The sequence below is a fragment of the Zalophus californianus genome, chromosome 16 (genome assembly GCF_009762305.2).
Source record: "Zalophus californianus isolate mZalCal1 chromosome 16, mZalCal1.pri.v2, whole genome shotgun sequence".
NCBI classification, from domain to species: Eukaryota; Metazoa; Chordata; class Mammalia; order Carnivora; family Otariidae; genus Zalophus; species Zalophus californianus.
Window position 1 is genome coordinate 5,327,649 of NC_045610.1, and position 17,253 is coordinate 5,344,901.

General features: G+C 44.5%; 1 pseudogene; it reads right to left on the reverse strand.

Moving 5' to 3' along the window:
• Positions 1–571: 571 nt before the first annotated feature.
• LOC113908241 lies at positions 572–802 on the reverse strand (annotated as a pseudogene).
• Between the last annotated feature and the right edge of the window lie 16,451 nt (positions 803–17,253).

Consider the following 17,253-nt stretch of genomic DNA (forward strand, 5'->3'; position numbering starts at 1 on the left):
GGACACCTGGGTGTTTGCATAAAACCTACACTCCGACGCACTTCCTAGCTCTGGTGCAGAGCTCCTGACATGCCGTCCTGCATGTCTTTTGCCGGCCACCATGGTCAAAACTATTTATGGTTACATGGGAGCAGCAGTGAGAGAGGTTTTGCAAAGCAGACAGACTGGCCAGCAGCCCTCAACCTGAGAAAACCCGTATCTTCCTTTAGCACATACGGGCTAACACACATGATAGAGTGGTTTGCTCTTGTGATTGATATGCTATGGGAAAGTAATTCAGCATTACTAAGAACTTTTAATGGACACATATCTATGTCTTAGATATTAAAGAATTCTTTTTTAAGATTTATTTATTTATTTCTCTATTCTGAGAGAGAGAGAGAGAGCACAAGCAGGAGGGGCAGAGGGAGAGGGAGAGAATCTTTTTAATTTTTTTGACTATTATAAAAGTTTATTTAGCAAAAAAGTTCAATATGAAAATGCACACGACCTGATTTTTATATTGTAGTAAAACAGGTACTATGGAGGGGACGTGTGGAAGCAGTTGATTTCTGATGAACACACCCATTGTTTATACTCGCTCCAAGGCTTCTAACATGATGATACTATTTCCTCGTATTACCACCATTCCAATATTGTTCTGTTGTGCACGAGTTGCCATCTCCACACATTAATCTATCACAAGATTCATAAACAGATTGAACCCCCGCAATATTCCTTGGACATGTCTGCCACCATTTAATTTCAAGGACAATTTCTTGTCCATAAATTTTTTCAACTCGGGAGGGTGAGCTTTGCTCATGGTGTCTACCATGCGAGCTCAAAGATCGAGGGAGAGAATCTTAAGCAGACTCTGTGCTGAGCACGGAGCCTGATGCGGGGCTCAATCTCATGAACCTGAGATCACAGCCTGAGCGGAAACCAAGAGTCAGATGCCCAACAGACTGCACCACCCAGGTGCCCCTAGAGACTAAATAATTCTGAGATGAACATTACTTTAATGAATCAGTGCTCCCCAAGGCAGTGCTTAAATAGGTGCTTGCAGAATCAGATCCTGAGACAAGGGCTTGAATACCAGTGGCTTCTCTAGCAGGTAGTCCCCAAAGCAAAAGTAAGGGTAGATGGAGACAGTAGGAGGAGGTGATGGTACAAGGTGCACTCATGAGCAGGTTACCACCGTGGGCAGCTAGAACTCAGTCCCCTGGGGACATCTGGGAAACAGTATGGAACATGTACCAGGATATCCCACCTAGAAGCAAGGAAGCAAGGGTATTTATCCTCCAACTCCCTTCTGTTATTGGTGAGGGCTGCTCCCGGAAACTCCCTATACTCTGGTGTACCCTGATTAGGTTAAGAGAGAGCTCATAGGTGGAGAATTACCAGGGCTTGCTGTTGGAAGCTGTTGACACATGCGTGCTAAGAAGCTATGAGCAGGGAACCCATACTATGTGCTACAGTTGACCCTTGGCACTGCTCACATCCCTATGTTCATGCTCTCCCAACACTGCCCCCCGCTTCAAGGAGGTTGCAATCATGATTTCTAAAAAAAGGACTTATAACAAGAGGATTGGCCAGACAGACTCCAATCACTACTGCTGTGGTTGGTCCCAATTCAGCATCTCCTTCCTGCGGCTTTTATTCCAGATAGAAGGTAGAACCCTCAGCCAAGGCTTCATCCCCAACGAGTCTAAGCTCTTGATTTCCTGAATGCTTGTAAAACCTGGGTTGCTGCAGTTGCCCAATTCTGACTGTCACCAGACATAGGGGCACCACGAGGTGGCCCAGTGAATCCATGAGTCTTAACCATTTTATCCTTCCATTTGCTCATGACAATCATAATTAATTACCCTTGCCACAGAGTAAATCCTGTTTGCCTGGTAATTCACTGAACGGAGGAACTCCAAATAGTCAGCCATCAGCCATAGCTTTGGGTTCAGTGGAACACTTTTTGCTGCCTCCCGCCCCGGACACCTGTCTCCTCCACACAAGTAACCAGTCCTTCCACCCCAGAAAAGCTGAACATTATGGGGCAGAAAAGCACAATTTCCCCAACTGAGTCCCTCCCAGTGGTGTGGAGAAAAGCCATTCCTACTTTGGACCTCAGCTTTTGGATCCAAGCATATGTTATCTCTTGAAGGATAGCACCCAAACTCTTGAGAGTATCATCCTTAGGCTGGTGCATTAGTTAAACATTAAGAGGTCATTCCAATTTTATTAGATAAGCCACTTTTGGAGGAAACAGTATATGAAAAGGCCACTGGATACCACGATCATGTGCTCACTGTCACAACTCGTTTGCCAGAAGACAGGTCCCTTCTGCTTAGGATCCCATAATTAGGCTCTGTGGGCCCTTGGATAGTGGTTACTGATTGGCACACTATGGTTAGGAAAGCAAACCCATACCCAGAATATGTACCAATCCTAACCAGGATTAATCACTGTTCTTTCCAGGGAAGAATGGCTCCAATGTGATCAACTTGACATCTAAGTGCTAGTTGGTCTCCTGAAAACCCCAGGCTCAGTGCCAGGCGATGTGGCTCCTAGGCCAGGCCAGTCATCAGCAGCAGTAGGTAGGCCAGCCCTGGTTATCGGGAGCTCATGCTGTTGGATCCACAAATACCCTTCATTATGGATGAAGGCATTGGGTGGCTGAGGACAGAGGTGGGTTGAAATCTACAAGTCATCCCATTCACCTGGTTCTTCAGTGACTTGTCAGTAGTAAATGCTTTCTAGATATCACTGACACGAGACACAAAGACCCATACACTTTGTGCCCACTCCATATGTCTACCCTATACCCCTTTCACTCTCCAGATTGCTTGTTTGTATTCTTCTAGGCTCCCTGCCTCCCCCACCCCGGCCTCTGATGGTCAGCCAAGACATTTGCCAGCACCCAGAAATCTGTATATATCCTTATCTCAGACCACTTCCCTTTCCACGCAAAGCTGATGGCCACTCTGAGCTCTGGCCTCTGCGTGGATCTCCCCCACCACTATTTTAGGTGTGGTAACACTCTCATTTCTAACTTCTGTCCACACCAGCAGGTTGAGCCAATCCCTTGATAAAACACAATACAATAGCAACACACCAAAGACCTACATTTGTGTGGATCTGTTCCCGTGAAGATACTTGAACACCTCACAAAGCAGTGGTGCTCAGCTCTACTGCTTGGTTCCATTTGGTGGTGGGGGGGGGGGTTAGCGCCACCCTGGATGATTCATTTGGTTTTTGCAAGGGCCGAGTAGATGCGTTGAGTAGAGATATGGGGACCACCACCTCTGCCACCTTTCGATGTCTTGTGGAGCACTAGTTTATGCTATTTCAGCTGGCATGAGTTACTGCTTTTAATTTACTGTCCTGGCTGGGATGCCGAGTAGTTTCAGGGGCTTCCACTTGGCCCGTTCCACCCTAATAGCTTCCACTCTGCGAGTCAGGAACCAATGAGAGGGCTCTTCCAGCAGCTAAGCATATTCAACCCAATTAAGCACTCAGAAACCATAAACATTATCACAGTGTGGGTTGGCAGACTCGTTGCGCATTTATGAAATGGACCTGGACCACGACTCCATTTATCACCTGGTTTTCACAAACCCACTCTGACTAGGTCATCAGGATGGTGCTCTAGTTTCTCTGGCATTAGTGTCAGCTCGATCCCCGGATCCAATTGCCCTTGAAATATGTAGGCGGGTCCCCTTCCATGGTGCACCGTGCAGTGCACACTCTCTGGGCATTTCCTTCTCTGCAGTTGGAGGTCCCTCTGGAGAAGGAATGGGGGAATGAGTACTATGTATTCTTTCTGAGGCTCTGTAAGAGTTTCTGCAAGAGGATCTAGTATCTCCCTCAATCACAGGATTCTGGATCTGAGAACTGGCTCAAATCTGGAAACCAGATGTTGGATTATCTTCCATTGGGCCACCACCTTCAGCATGGTGATCATCTGCTCTTCGTCTCTTTGGGTTATGCAAGCCAAGTGGTATCCTATTTGTGCCCCACCTAGCTGCTTCTAGCAATGCCATGATCTATTATGCCTTGCCACCGAGCTGGGCAGCTCTAGGCCTCCTGATTTATTCCAGCATTGCTGTCCATTATGATCATTAAATCCACCTTGCCTCTGATGCTTACAAGCCACCACCTTGCATTTGCTCTGGAATTCTCTCATTCGCATTTGCTACTAGGGAGCCTAGCCTCACTGCACTATCTCCAACTATCAACCCTGGGCTATAGAGGAAGCTACCACGGAGCTTCTCCACAAGGCTGGGGTCCCCTTCACTCGCATATTCTCTATTCCTTTAGTAAAGGGACTCTCCTTTGGGGCCTCCTAGGGAAGCTGGTCAGCTGGCGTCCTGGCTGTCTGGTGTCTATTAAATGTCCATCTCTAACATCTTGACATCTTCCTCAAAATTCTGCCAAGGCCATTCCAGCATCTCTGGTTCATTTTCTGTAACTTATCATTGTTTCCAAGCTTCAAAAAGAAGCCATTTTCGAGGCACCTGGGTAGCTCTGTCGGTTGAGCATCTGACTCTTGATCTCCACTCAATTCTTGATCTCAGAGTGGTGAGGTCAAGCCCTGCATTGGGCTCCATGCTGGGGGTGGAGCCTACTTTAAAAAAAAAAAAGGAAAAAAGAAACCTTTCCAACATTCCAACCTGGCTTGCTCCTCTCCTATCCTCACCATGTGAAGTCTACAGTCGTTGGAGAGTATGCCCGTACCATAAACTTTCCACTACAAAGCTTATATTTCAGATTTTTTGGTCCACCACCTTCCAAAGCCCAGATGTATTCTCTCACATCATTCCAGAACACACCAGCTGTGCCCTGCAGCTCTTTTTGAAAACAACCACTTTCTTCTCTTCCTAGGAATAACACTTTCCTGTTTGAGTCATGCTAAATCTCGATCCTCATTCTCACTCTTGAGATAACGAGAGACAGCAGAGGCAGACTCTGAGGAGGACAAACTGACTTTTTTTAAGGCATGCTCCTTAGGAATCCCATTTGCTGATCTCCAGGCAGTAAGGTTGATGCCCAGTAGCAAGAGGAAGAAGGCCACTTCTGCAGATTCATAGCATTTGGAGGGAATGAATGGTTTCAAGTTCTCAATAATTAGCAGAGGAGACACACCAGGCTGTGTATTCAGCCTCTGTTGTAATTCTGCCATTCTTACAATGAAGTCTTGGGCCTGATTTTTAGCAGGATGGATGAAGGAGACAAGAAGCTCTTTACAGATGACAATGGATACTTCCTGGCATTCGCACCATGCCCTAAAGCTGATAACTGGTTGACCTGAGTCTGTCCTTTTCTTCCTGTAGAGGTTCTATGGGCAGTCAACAAGCCTTACATTTACTGCAGTGCCCATATCTTTCAAGCACCAGAGCTGCTGCGTAAGCCTGTGCCTTTCCACTTATTATTCTATCCACATAAACCATACGTGAAGATCTTAGTACACGTGAATCAACAGCATGATAAAGATTTTGACGATACCCCCTTAACATCAGAAGTGCTACAGTTGGAGAAGGATCCAATTTCAGAAACCCATCCTGAGGTCTGCTTCTTAGTATCACTTCTTTACCAACCATCTTAGGCTACGTTGCCCCCCCAAAACAGATCTTGAGACAAATTTTAGCTCAACTGGTTTGTTAGGGAGGTGATTCCCAGGAAGCCTGTTGGAAGAGTGTGGAAGGAGACAGGGAAGGGAAAAAAGCCAATGGAGTTATGTCAATGAGCAGGTTGCTGCTGTGGACAACTCAGACTTAATCCTGATAGGAATCTCCAAGTTGTTCGCCCACCAAAGGGCAAGAACCCTGCAGGATTTACCCTCCAACTCCTTTCTCTCATTAGGTAATGGCTGTTCCTGATAGCATTAGCTGCTGGCACTTTTGTCCTGCCTTATACGGGGGCTGAAAGAAAGCCTTAGGTCAGGGGTCAGCAAACTGTAGCCTATAGGTTAATTCCAGTCCACCTCCTGTTTTTGTCAATAAGGTTTTATTGGAACATGGCCATGCCCGTTCACTTACATTTTGCCTGTGGTTGCTTTTATACTACAAGGGCAAAGCAGAGTAGTTGTGAAAGAAACTGTCTGTCCCGCAAAGCCTAAAATGGCTCCTACCTGGTCCTTTGCAGGAAAATTTTTGCTGCCTCCTACTTTAGAGGGTCTCAGTGCTTGCACATAGGATGCCACTGGGATCTGCCCAAACAGTGAGTGCTGAGGTGGGATGAATGGGCAAATGGTGGACATGTACTACAATTTACTTAACCACCCACTTTAACTACCCATTGGTAGTTACTTGGATTGTTCCTCACTTTACACTTTGTAGAAAATCCTACAAAAGATAATCTTATATGTCTGTCTTTGCACACTTTTGTGGATATCTTTTTCAGTCTTTTTTAATGGTTTTATTAAGATATAACTGAGATACAAAGAACTGCACAAACCCCTCTGGAAAACAGTATGGAGGTTCCTCAAACAGTTGAAATTAGAGCTACCATTCGATCCAGCAATTGCACTACTGGGTATTTACCCCAAAGATACAAATGTAGGGACCTGAAGGGGTACGTGCACCCCAATGTTTATAGCAGCAATGTCCACAATAGCCAAACTGTGGAAAGAGCCAAGATGTCCATCAACAGATGAATGGATAAAGAAGAGGTGGTATATATACACAGTGGAATATTATGCAGCCATCAAAAGGAATGAGATCTTGCCATTTGCAATGACGTGGATGGACCTGGAGGGTGTTATGCTGAGTGAAATAAGTCAATCAGAGAAAGACATGTATCATATGACCTCACTGATATGAGGAATTCTTAATCTCAGGAACAAACTGAGGGTTGCTGGAGTGGTGGGGGGGTGGGAGGGATGGGGTGGCTGGGTGATGGACATTGGGGAAGATATGTGCTACGGTGAGCTCTGTGAATTGTGTAAGACTGTTGAATCACAGATCTGTACTTCTGAAACAAATAATGCAACATATTTTAAGAAAAAAGAAAAAGAAGAAGATAGCAGGAGAGGAAGAATGAAGGGGAATAAGTCAGAGGGGGAGACGAACCAGGAGAGATGATGGACTCTGAAAAACAAACTGAGGTTTCTGGAGGGGAGGAGGGTGGGGGGATGGGTTAGCCTGGTGATGGGTATTGAGGAGGGCACGTTCTGCATGGAGCACTGGGTGTTATGAACAAACAATGAATCATGGAACACTACACCAAAACAAATTATGTAATATATGGTGATTAACATAACAATAAAAAATTTAAAAAATTTAAAAAAAAGAACTGCACATATTTAATGTATACAGTTTGATAATTTGGGACATATGCATATACCTGCAATACCAGCACCATGATCATGGTAATAAACATAAGCATCATCTCCAAAAGTTTCCCTGTGTTATTTTGGTTGTGTGTGTGTATCTGTATTAAGGACACTTAACATAAGACCTATCACCTTAATAAATTTTTAAGTGCACAATATCAACCATATTGTTAACTATAAGCACTATGTTATACAGCAGATCTCTAGAACTCATTCACCTTAAGCAACTGTAACTTTACACCTGTTAAACAATAGCTCCCCATTCCGCTCCCCCTGGCCTCCATCCCCTGACCAATATTTCTGATGAACATAGATGCAAAAATTATCTACAAAATATTAGCAGACCAAATCCAACATACATTTTTAAAAAAAATCATTCCCTACTATCAAGTGGGATTTACTCCAGGGATGCAAGGGTGGGTCAGGAAATAAACTCCTAGAAGAAAAAACTCATGGAAAGTAAAACTCCAAGAAGAAAAAATAGGCAATGATTTCTTCAGCATCAGCCACAGAAACATTATTCTAGATACATCTTCTCTGCAAGGGAAACAAGAGCAAAATTAAACTACTGGGACCAAATGAAAATAAAAAGCTTCTGCACAGCAAAGGAAACCATCAACAAAATAAAATAAAAAGGCAATATACTGAATGAGAGAGGATATTTGCAAATGATATATCCAATAAGGGGCTGATATAAATAATATATAAAGAACTGATACAAGCCAACAGTCCCCAAAACAGAGGGTTGCACAGACTTTTTTCCAAAGAAGACATCCAGATAGCCAACAGACACATGAAAAGAAGCTCCACTTCTCTCATCATCAGGTAAATGCAAATCAAAACCACAATAAGATATGACCTCAGACTTGTCAGACTGGCTAAAATCAAAAACACAAGAAACGCCAGTGTTGGTGAGGATGTGAATAGAAAGGAACCCTCGTGCACTGTTGGTGGGAATGCACACTGGTGCAGCCACTGTGGAAAACAGTATGGAGGTTCCTCAAGAAATTAAAAATAGAATTACCATATGATCCAGTAATTCCACTACTGGGTATTTACCCCAAAGGAAAACAAAAACATTAATTTGAAAAGATATATGCACCCTATGTTTATTGCAACATTATTTACAGCAGCCAAGATAAGGAAGCCACCAAGCAAGTGTCCATGCATAGATGAGTAGATAAAGATGTGAGATATATATGTCTCACTCATATATAACATACCTCACAGTATATAGTCCATTAATTAAAAAGGCAACAAAGAAGAATGAGATCTTGCCATTTGCCACAGCATGGATGGATCTAGAGGGTATAATGTTATGTGAAATAAGTCAGTCAGAGAAAGACAAATACCATATGATATCACTCATGTGTGGAATTTAAGAAACAAAGGAAATGAACAAAGGGGTGGGGAGAGACAAACCAAGAAACAGACAGACTCTTAACTATTGAGAAAAGATGGTCGCCAGAGGGAAGTTCGGTGTTGGGATGAAGGTGATAGGAATCAAGAACACGCTTATCATGATGAGCACTGAGGAGTAATGTATAGAGTTGCTGAATCACTGTATCATATACCTGAAACTGATATAACACTGTATGTTAACTCTACTTCAATAGAAAAAAGAAAGAAAGAAAGAAAAAGAAAGAAAGAAAGAAAGAAAGAAAAAGAGAAAGAAAGGAAGAAAGTTTGTTCTAAACAACAACAAAAACACTGGTTAATAAAAGGTACATATTTGGACATAAAATATATAACGATATAAACATTGATGTATGTATTTGCAGCACCTGTAAATCAATACAATTGTTCTGAGTTATAACTGAATTATATCAGAAAGTTTACTATACCCTACGTTGAGTAATGTAAGGCTTTAAGCCACTTGCCTGTGAATTCCCAAATTCCTCTATCATAATTATCCCTGAAACTTTCCTAATAAAAAAAAATAAAGTAGAAACAAATTAAAAAAACAAAACAAAACAAAAAGGAAGGTGAGGCAGAAGTACTAGGCATAATTTAGATTGGGTAGTCCAGCCAAATTAATTACACATTTTTACATTAATTATACATTTTTACGTTCCCTCTCCATGAAGATTCCTGTAGCATCCACAACGCTGGATGTTAAGTTTTGCTCACAGGGTAGAAATTCAGATATATGAGTCTGTGGTTCGGGAGAGAAAGCCGGGCTTGAGACAGAGATTTGAAAGCTGTTAGCATACAGATGGTCATTAAAGAAATACAAGTATTTGAGACCACTCAAGGGAAAAAAAAATATATATATATGTAAATCGAGAAGTAAAATGTGCAGAGAATCTAAAAAGAGAGCGCTTAGGGACACTGACATTTGAGGCATTTGATGCAGGAGAAAAGTGAACTAAGAAAATGAGGAGTAGCAGGGAGATAGGACGTGATCCAGGAGTGTGGGGGGAGGCGAGGCCCCCAGTGTCCCATGACGGGCTGCGGAGGGGTGAGGACTGTGGTGTGTCCATGGCTTTGGCCACAAGGACAGCAGTGGACACCGGGGAGAGAAGAGCCTTCGTGGAGTGGCGGGAAAGGAAGGGACACAACTGTGGAGTGAATGGAAAGGGAAGGAGGGAAGATGATGAGCGTTTCCAGCTTTTCCAAGACACTGTCAGTTTAGAGAAGGAGAAAAGTTCGGGTAGAAGTTGGAGGAAGACGTAGAATCGAGAAGACTTGCATTTTGAAGTTGGGGGGTATCTCTTCCGACCACAGGAGCCTTTTCCAAGTCCCAAGTAGCAGCATTCTCAGTCTAGTTGTCCTCTAGCAGCGGCTCCTGGTTCCTCCTGAAACCCCCTCCTCCAGGAAGCCTTCCTCCATGCCCTGCCTCCTTTGGGCCACCTTGAGTATCCTGAGTGGGTGGATTTATCAAACTGCATTACAGTGATTCATGAACATGTCTTCCTTTCCTCTATCAAGTTTTTAATTCCTTGTGAATAGAAGCCTTCCTTCTAAGAATAATTTATAATCTTGGGGGCCTAGAATTTGTCTGCAAAGAACAGGTACTTAATAACAACTTGATTGAAGAATATCGGATAGATGGATGGATGGATGGAGTAGAAATTTTGCAGAAATAAGAACAGTCCCAGTGCTCTGTGGGTACCCCCACCTATGCAGGTCCAGGGACGGCCTCAGTCATGGATCCAGGCCAGGATCATGCACATGCTGTATTTTTAAATATTATTTTTTACCATGAATATATTGGTCATCATTTTAAACTGTAGGAAAGGGGGCACTTGGGTGGCTCTGTCAGTTAAGCACCCAACTCTTGATCTTAGCTCAGGTCTTGATCTCGGGGTCGTGACTTCAAGCCCTGCATTGGGCCTACTTAACAAGCAAAACGAAACAGCAGGAAAGGATGTTCAGGGAATGGTATGCCTGCCTTCCTTCCCTGTCTCCGAGTACCCAGCTTCCCTCCTACCACTGTCTTTGTCGAGCTATTCTATGCATGTGGTAACACGTGTTAATTCCAGAACCCTATGCTCCTCTTGCCTTGGCTCTCCGTGAGTCCCAGCGTGGCCTGTGGCCAACGGAGGCATCCTGGGGGTGAGGACAGAGGTGCCATGCCCCCTGTGCACACAGGAAACTGAGGGACTGGGGTGGCACCCAACTGGGAAATGGAAGTCAAACCCAGCTGCTGCCCTGATCAGGCGAAAACCGAATCTGTATCCACTGCTCTGTGACATGGAGCTTGATACGGATATTCTCAGCTCCCTGTTCCACCCTGCTCCTAGTGTTTACTCCCCTTGCATTACCAACATTCGCTTTTCCTAGCTGGGACCATCTGGGACCATAACACCCATCCCATTCTCAGGTGGACAGGCTGGACCCGGTGATTCCACTCTGCCCTCTCCGACCCCTCTCCCCAACACCAGCCCTCTGTTCACCCCTGAAGCCCTCCTGGGCAGCCCCAAGGAGACCCTCACCTACACCACTCTCCTCCGCCAATTCCGGCACCAGACGGACACCCCGATTTGTCTGAGCTCCCGTACAATTTGCAAAAGGCTGTGATTTTGTAGGAGTTGAGACTGTGAGGTAGCCATTGTTTACTGGATTAAAGCCTTGGCATTCCCAATCACACCCAGCCTCCGGGCTTCAGGAGCATGAAGAAACCCTATTTACTGGCATTCAGTGGGCCTCTGGGTGTTATTTCAGATGCAGAATAATTAGCAATATGCCCAAGAAGCAACAAAGCCTTGAATGGTATTTAGTGACAATTACTCAGCCAACCCATTGCTTACTATTATAGGGGCTTATTAGCACCAAATTGTTTCGATAGGAAGTGGCATCAGCAATAAAAAAGAATGCCTGCAGCTTGCTGTGCCATCCGAGTCAGCAGAAAGGGGCCGGAATGTGTGCACATCTCTTTTACATTCCCCCAGAAAATCGGGGGGACCCGCTGAGATGTGTTGGCAGCGACAGGAACTGACTCAGGTGGCTCAGGGTAGAGAGCAGGTGGGGCTGTTCTCCGAAGTCACTCCCTCCTTCCTCTTGCTTCTCACTCCTGTGCAGAGGAGAGGTGTGGGGCACCAGCTCCCGTACACTGGGCCCAGCTCCCCTTCGCATCCAGCTGTAGGATAACGCGGGACACGCCGGCATCTACTAACCGTCTCTCTTTACATTTATACCCTGGAAATCCAGGACCCATGTGCTGGAAGGGGCTTCAGAGCAAAGGCCTGCATTGTGCAGATCAAAATAACCCATGCTTGGAGATGTTTAACCGCTAGAGAAGGTCATGCGGCAGGACTGGGAACAGAATCTGCGTAGGCTTGGTATGTCCTTTCTCCACATCCTTTGTGCAGCCTGAGTCACATTTTACTTACTTTACTACAATAGAGAACGTACAGTCGGGTGAGCAAGTCATCTCTTTAGGCTGCAAATGGCTCTGTCAGTTAAGCACCCAACTCTTGATCTTAGCTCATTCATAACGGAGTTCTGGTGGGTGAAAATGTATGCACAGCCTGGAACTTAGAGGTACACCCGGGACTCAATGAACTTGACTTAGCATCAACTGTTTCTGTCTGCTCTGATCTGTGTTTCATCCCCCACATTTGGGCTGTTAGGAAAGTTTTCATTTTCAAGGCCAATGCAAGACTGCACTTCTTACAGGCTATGGGGATTCCTGGGGAACGCACCCCCTCCCCCTTGACTCTCCAGCTTCCAAGATCTACCCTTGGGAACCTCAAAAAAAGTGTTATCGTAAAAAGATTTAAGATTTGTATAAATAAAAAGATTGAAGAAGAGTATGAAATGTAAATCATGTTTGATGTAGGGGCGCCTGGGTGGCTCCGTCGTTAAGCGTCTGCCTTCGGCTCAGGTCATGATCCCAGGGTCCTGGGATCGAGCCCCGCATCGGGCTCCCCGCTCTGCGGGAAGCCTGCTTCTCCCTCTCCCACTCCCCTCCTTGTGTTCCCGCTCTCGCTGTGTCTCTCTCTCTGTCAAATAATTAAATAAAATCTTTAAAAAAATATCGTGCTCAATGTAAATCTTCACATTTTGGTTTTAAGAAAATCGCAACGGGGATGTCTCAACAACTGCAGATTTGGGAGTTCTGTTGATGAGTCTTATGCGAGCCAGCGTCTTAGTGTGCTTGGGCTGCTATGACAGACTGCTATAGATGGAGTGGTTAAAACCACACACACTTCTTTTCTTCTCACAGGGGTGAGTGCCAAGACCAGGGCAGCAGAATGGACAGGTTATGGTGGGAGCTCTCTTCTTGGCTTGCAGATGGCTGCCTGCTCTCTTCCCATGGCCTTTCCTCACGCCTTGCATGTGGGGAGGGAGACCGCAGGAGGAGGAGGGTTGCTGATGGGGGGGAGACTTTCTCTTCCTGTGAGCGCATTAATCCCGCTGTGAGGGTCCCACCTCCACAGCCTCATCTAAACTCAATTGCCTCCTAAAGTCCCCACCATTAATAGCATCACTCTGGGGGCTCCAACATATGAATCTGGGGGGTGGAGGGCCACAAATATTTAGACCGTACAGTCAGCGTTGTTGAATAAAATAACAGTTTTTAAAGGCCAAATGTCCGCTTTTGTTAAATTCAAATAATATGGTTTCGAAAATAAAGGAAGTGATAGGCCACTCCTGCTTTTATGGGCCAGATTATAATGGAGTACACGTCTCCTTCACTTTACAAAACGCCTTGCTGGTATAATATCCATGGCGAGGACAAGTAATCTTATGTGGACTGTAAGGAGTTTTAGAAAGAAATCATATATTTTTTAAGATTTTATTTATTTGTTTGAGAGAGAGAGAGAGAGAGAGAGTGCACCCATGAGGTGGGGGAGGACAGAGGGAGAGGGAGAAGCAGGCTCCCCACAGAGCAGGGAAGCTCGACGCGGGGCTTGATCCCAGGACCCTGAGACCATGATCTGAGCCAAAGGCAGGTGCTTAACTGACTGAGCCACCCAGGCGTCCTGAGAGAAATCATATTATTGAAGAGAAAAAAATTCTGCATTAGAAAGTGAATGATGAAGGAGATTTAAAATTTTATTCCGGATTAGCAAGAGGGGAGTAAGTTGGGCTCTGGAAGCCATGCTGCCTTAAACATCTATTGGCACAGACTCATGCTGGAGGCTATACTTATAAAACTACAGTGACTGCCCTCTGATTTTGGCTGTCACAGGCAGGCCAGACCCAAGCCTGCAGTCAGCCCAAGGAACACTGGAGATCGTCCACTGGACCCCACAGCTAAGTTTCCATCCCTCAGTGGTCTTCACACCCTGAGAAATACTGAGACGGCTGCCATCTTGAATCAGTTCAAGTCCCATTTCTCTTCACTTGGCCTTGGTCTTCGCTTTTCTTAATTTTGTGAGTTTTAGGGAGAAATGACAAGCATTTTCATGTCTCAACAGATTGATTTAATGAAGAATTATCTTTACGGGGGAGAAAATGTTTTCCTTGCAAGAGACAATACAACTGACTGAAAAATAAACTCAGCAGACACCATTTGCCCCTGGTGGCAACTGTCATCATCACAGGCCTGGTGCTACACAGAGCAAATCGATAGAGGACACACCCATCAAATTCACCTCACTATTTCCTCCAAAGGACATTCATTTTCTTCCAGGTCACAAGAGCAAAATTAAGGGGGAATCATAAATTCTGCCTCTACCAAACTTAATACAATAGATGAGCAGGTAAAATTTTTGAAAACCAAAATCTCCTCATCAACAGGAAAAGGAACTTCAAGCCATAATCTTGGAAAAAGAAAGAGACAGAAGAGAGAGAGGCAGAAGACCCCAAGAATCTGCACAGCTTGGTGCATTAGGATGGTATTAGAACCCCCATTGCTTATGTCCCTTTCCCCAGAAATACAGCTTGAGGTTGAGAGGGGGTGCAAGAAAGGATAAATGAAACCATTCTACAAAATCAATTCACTGCCCCCAACTTGGTGAGAGGTAGGTGGAGAGCTATGCAGTCATCACAGGGTGCGGGCACATGAGGCTAGAGGAAAGAGACTCTACCACCCGCCCCCCACCATCCCACCAGAGCCTGGAAAAAAACAGACAGGAACAACAGAATGATTATAATCACTGGGGGCTAATTATCCTCAGGAACAAGCAAGGACTTAGAGAAAAATGCCTAAAAGAAAATACATAAGCTAAGATCTTCCAAAAAATGGGAGGATGAGAGGGAAGAAAAGTACAAGCAGAGATCATAGAAAGACTAAAAGACTACAAACCCTCTAAATCAGAGGGGTGACACCCACCGCCTCCACCAGAGAAAATAGAGCTCACACAGTTAAACAGAAAAAAAAGGAAGACTTTTTATTTTTTATTTTTTTTAAAGATTTTATTTATTTATTTGAGAGAGAGAGATTGAGAGAGAGAGAGAGAGAGAGAGAGCACAAGAGGGGGGAGGGTCAGAGGGAGAAGCAGACTCCCTGCTGAGCAGGGAGCCCGATGTGGGACTCGATCCCGGGACTCCAGGATCATGACCTGAGCTGAAGGCAGTCGCTTAACCAACTGAGCCACCCAGGTGCCCAAGGAAGACTTTTTAAAGTCTTTTCTTTTTAAAGAAGAAAATGCAACAAGATAGAATTAAGATCATATAAATCTTCCATCAGTAAAAGCTAATGGTATAAATTTATCTAAGAAAAGAAAAACATTAGATTGTGGGGATCCAGACGCCCAACATTATGCCAGAAACTCATCTAAAAAAAGCAAACTTTCAATGAAGACCTAGTAGAGGTGAAGGAATATGCCATTTGTGCATGTGGGGAAGAACAGGTGTCAGGACTCTGAGGCAGGAGGCTGCCAGGTGTGTTTCAGAAATAGTCTGGGGCCAGGGTTGCTGGAACAGAGTAAATGAGGGGGGGAAAGGGGGGAGGTGAGCTCAGAGAGGTGACAGAAAGTTAAATCATCATACATCATAGTGAAGATTTTGGCTTTTACTATGACATGGCAAGCCCCTAGAGGATTTGTGATGGAAATATGCCATGCTGTAATCCAATATGAATAGCGCCACATCATCTGCTGTGTTGCGAATGTGCTCTGAGTAATAGGGAGGAAGCTATGAACTGATGAGGAGGCTCTTGAAATAAACCGTTATGGTGACTTGGGCCAGGATGGCAGTGGGGGTGGTGAGAAGTAGTCAGATTCTAAATATATAGTGACATTAGCGCCAACAGGATTTTCACAAGTGGGAGAGTTGGTCTTCACTGATGAATAGGCAACACATTCATAATAGCTGGGAAAAAAGTAAGTTACAAGCACAGGAGCCCATAGGTCTGTAGAAGTAATGTTGGTGGAAGCATATGGAAGTCCTACTGAGCATGACCTTTGCTCAGTGAAGTAGAAAACAAGACCACCAACCAACACTAGGATGAAGAAGGAGTTGTTAGAGGTCTGGGAAGAGAGGAAGATGTTTGGAATAGTCATCTAAGAGAATGGAGACAATGGATGGACTAGAAGAATATGGCATGGTGGCTGGTCAGCAAGAAAGGTCCACAGAAGGATAGTGATCATTAATTTAAAATAAGATGTGCCAATAGCCAAACTGTGGAAAGAGCCAAGATGTCCATCAACAGATGAATGGATAAAGAAGATGTGGTATATATACACAACAGAATATTACGCAGGCATCAAAAAAAAAAAAAAAAAAGAAATCTTGCCATTGGCATGATGTGGATGGAACTAGAGGGTATTATGCTAAGCAAAATAAGTCAGTCAGAGAAAGACATGTATCATACGACCTCACTGATATGAAGAATTCTTAATCTCAGGAAACAAACTGAGGGTTGCTGGAGTGGTGGGGGGTGGGAGGGAGGGGGTGGCTGGGTGATAGACACTGGGGAGGGTGTGTGCTATGGTGAGCGCTGTGAATTGTGTAAGACTGATGAATCACAGACCTGTACCTCTGAAACAAATAATACATTATGTGTTAGAAAAGAAAAAAAGAAAAAGAAAAAGAAGATAGTAGGAAGGGAAAAATGAAGGGGGGGAATCGGAGGAGGAGATGGACCATGAAAGACTATGGATTCTGAGAAACAAAGAGAAACAAACCGAGGATTCTAGAGGGGAGGGGGGTGGGGGGATGGGTTAGCCTGGTGATGGGTATTTAAGAGGGCACATATTGAATGGAGCACTGGGTGTTATATGCAAACAATGAATCAGGGAACGTTACATCAAAAACTAATGATGTAATGTATGGTGATTAACATAACATAACAAAATAAAATAAAATAAAATGAAGTGTGCCTTATTTCAACCACATTCAGCTCAGTAGATGCAGGCATGAAGTGTGTGGAGAGCTGAATTTCATTAGGGCTACGGATTAGCCAAGACAGTATGATGAGGTAAGAGAGCAAGAAAGGAGCTGGAGGGATTGTAATCTAATGACAAACCATGAATTCAAGCTAGGTAAGGATGACAGGAAGAATCAAAAAGGTAAGGGATGATGAAAATAAACGGTACATGGACTGACTGACA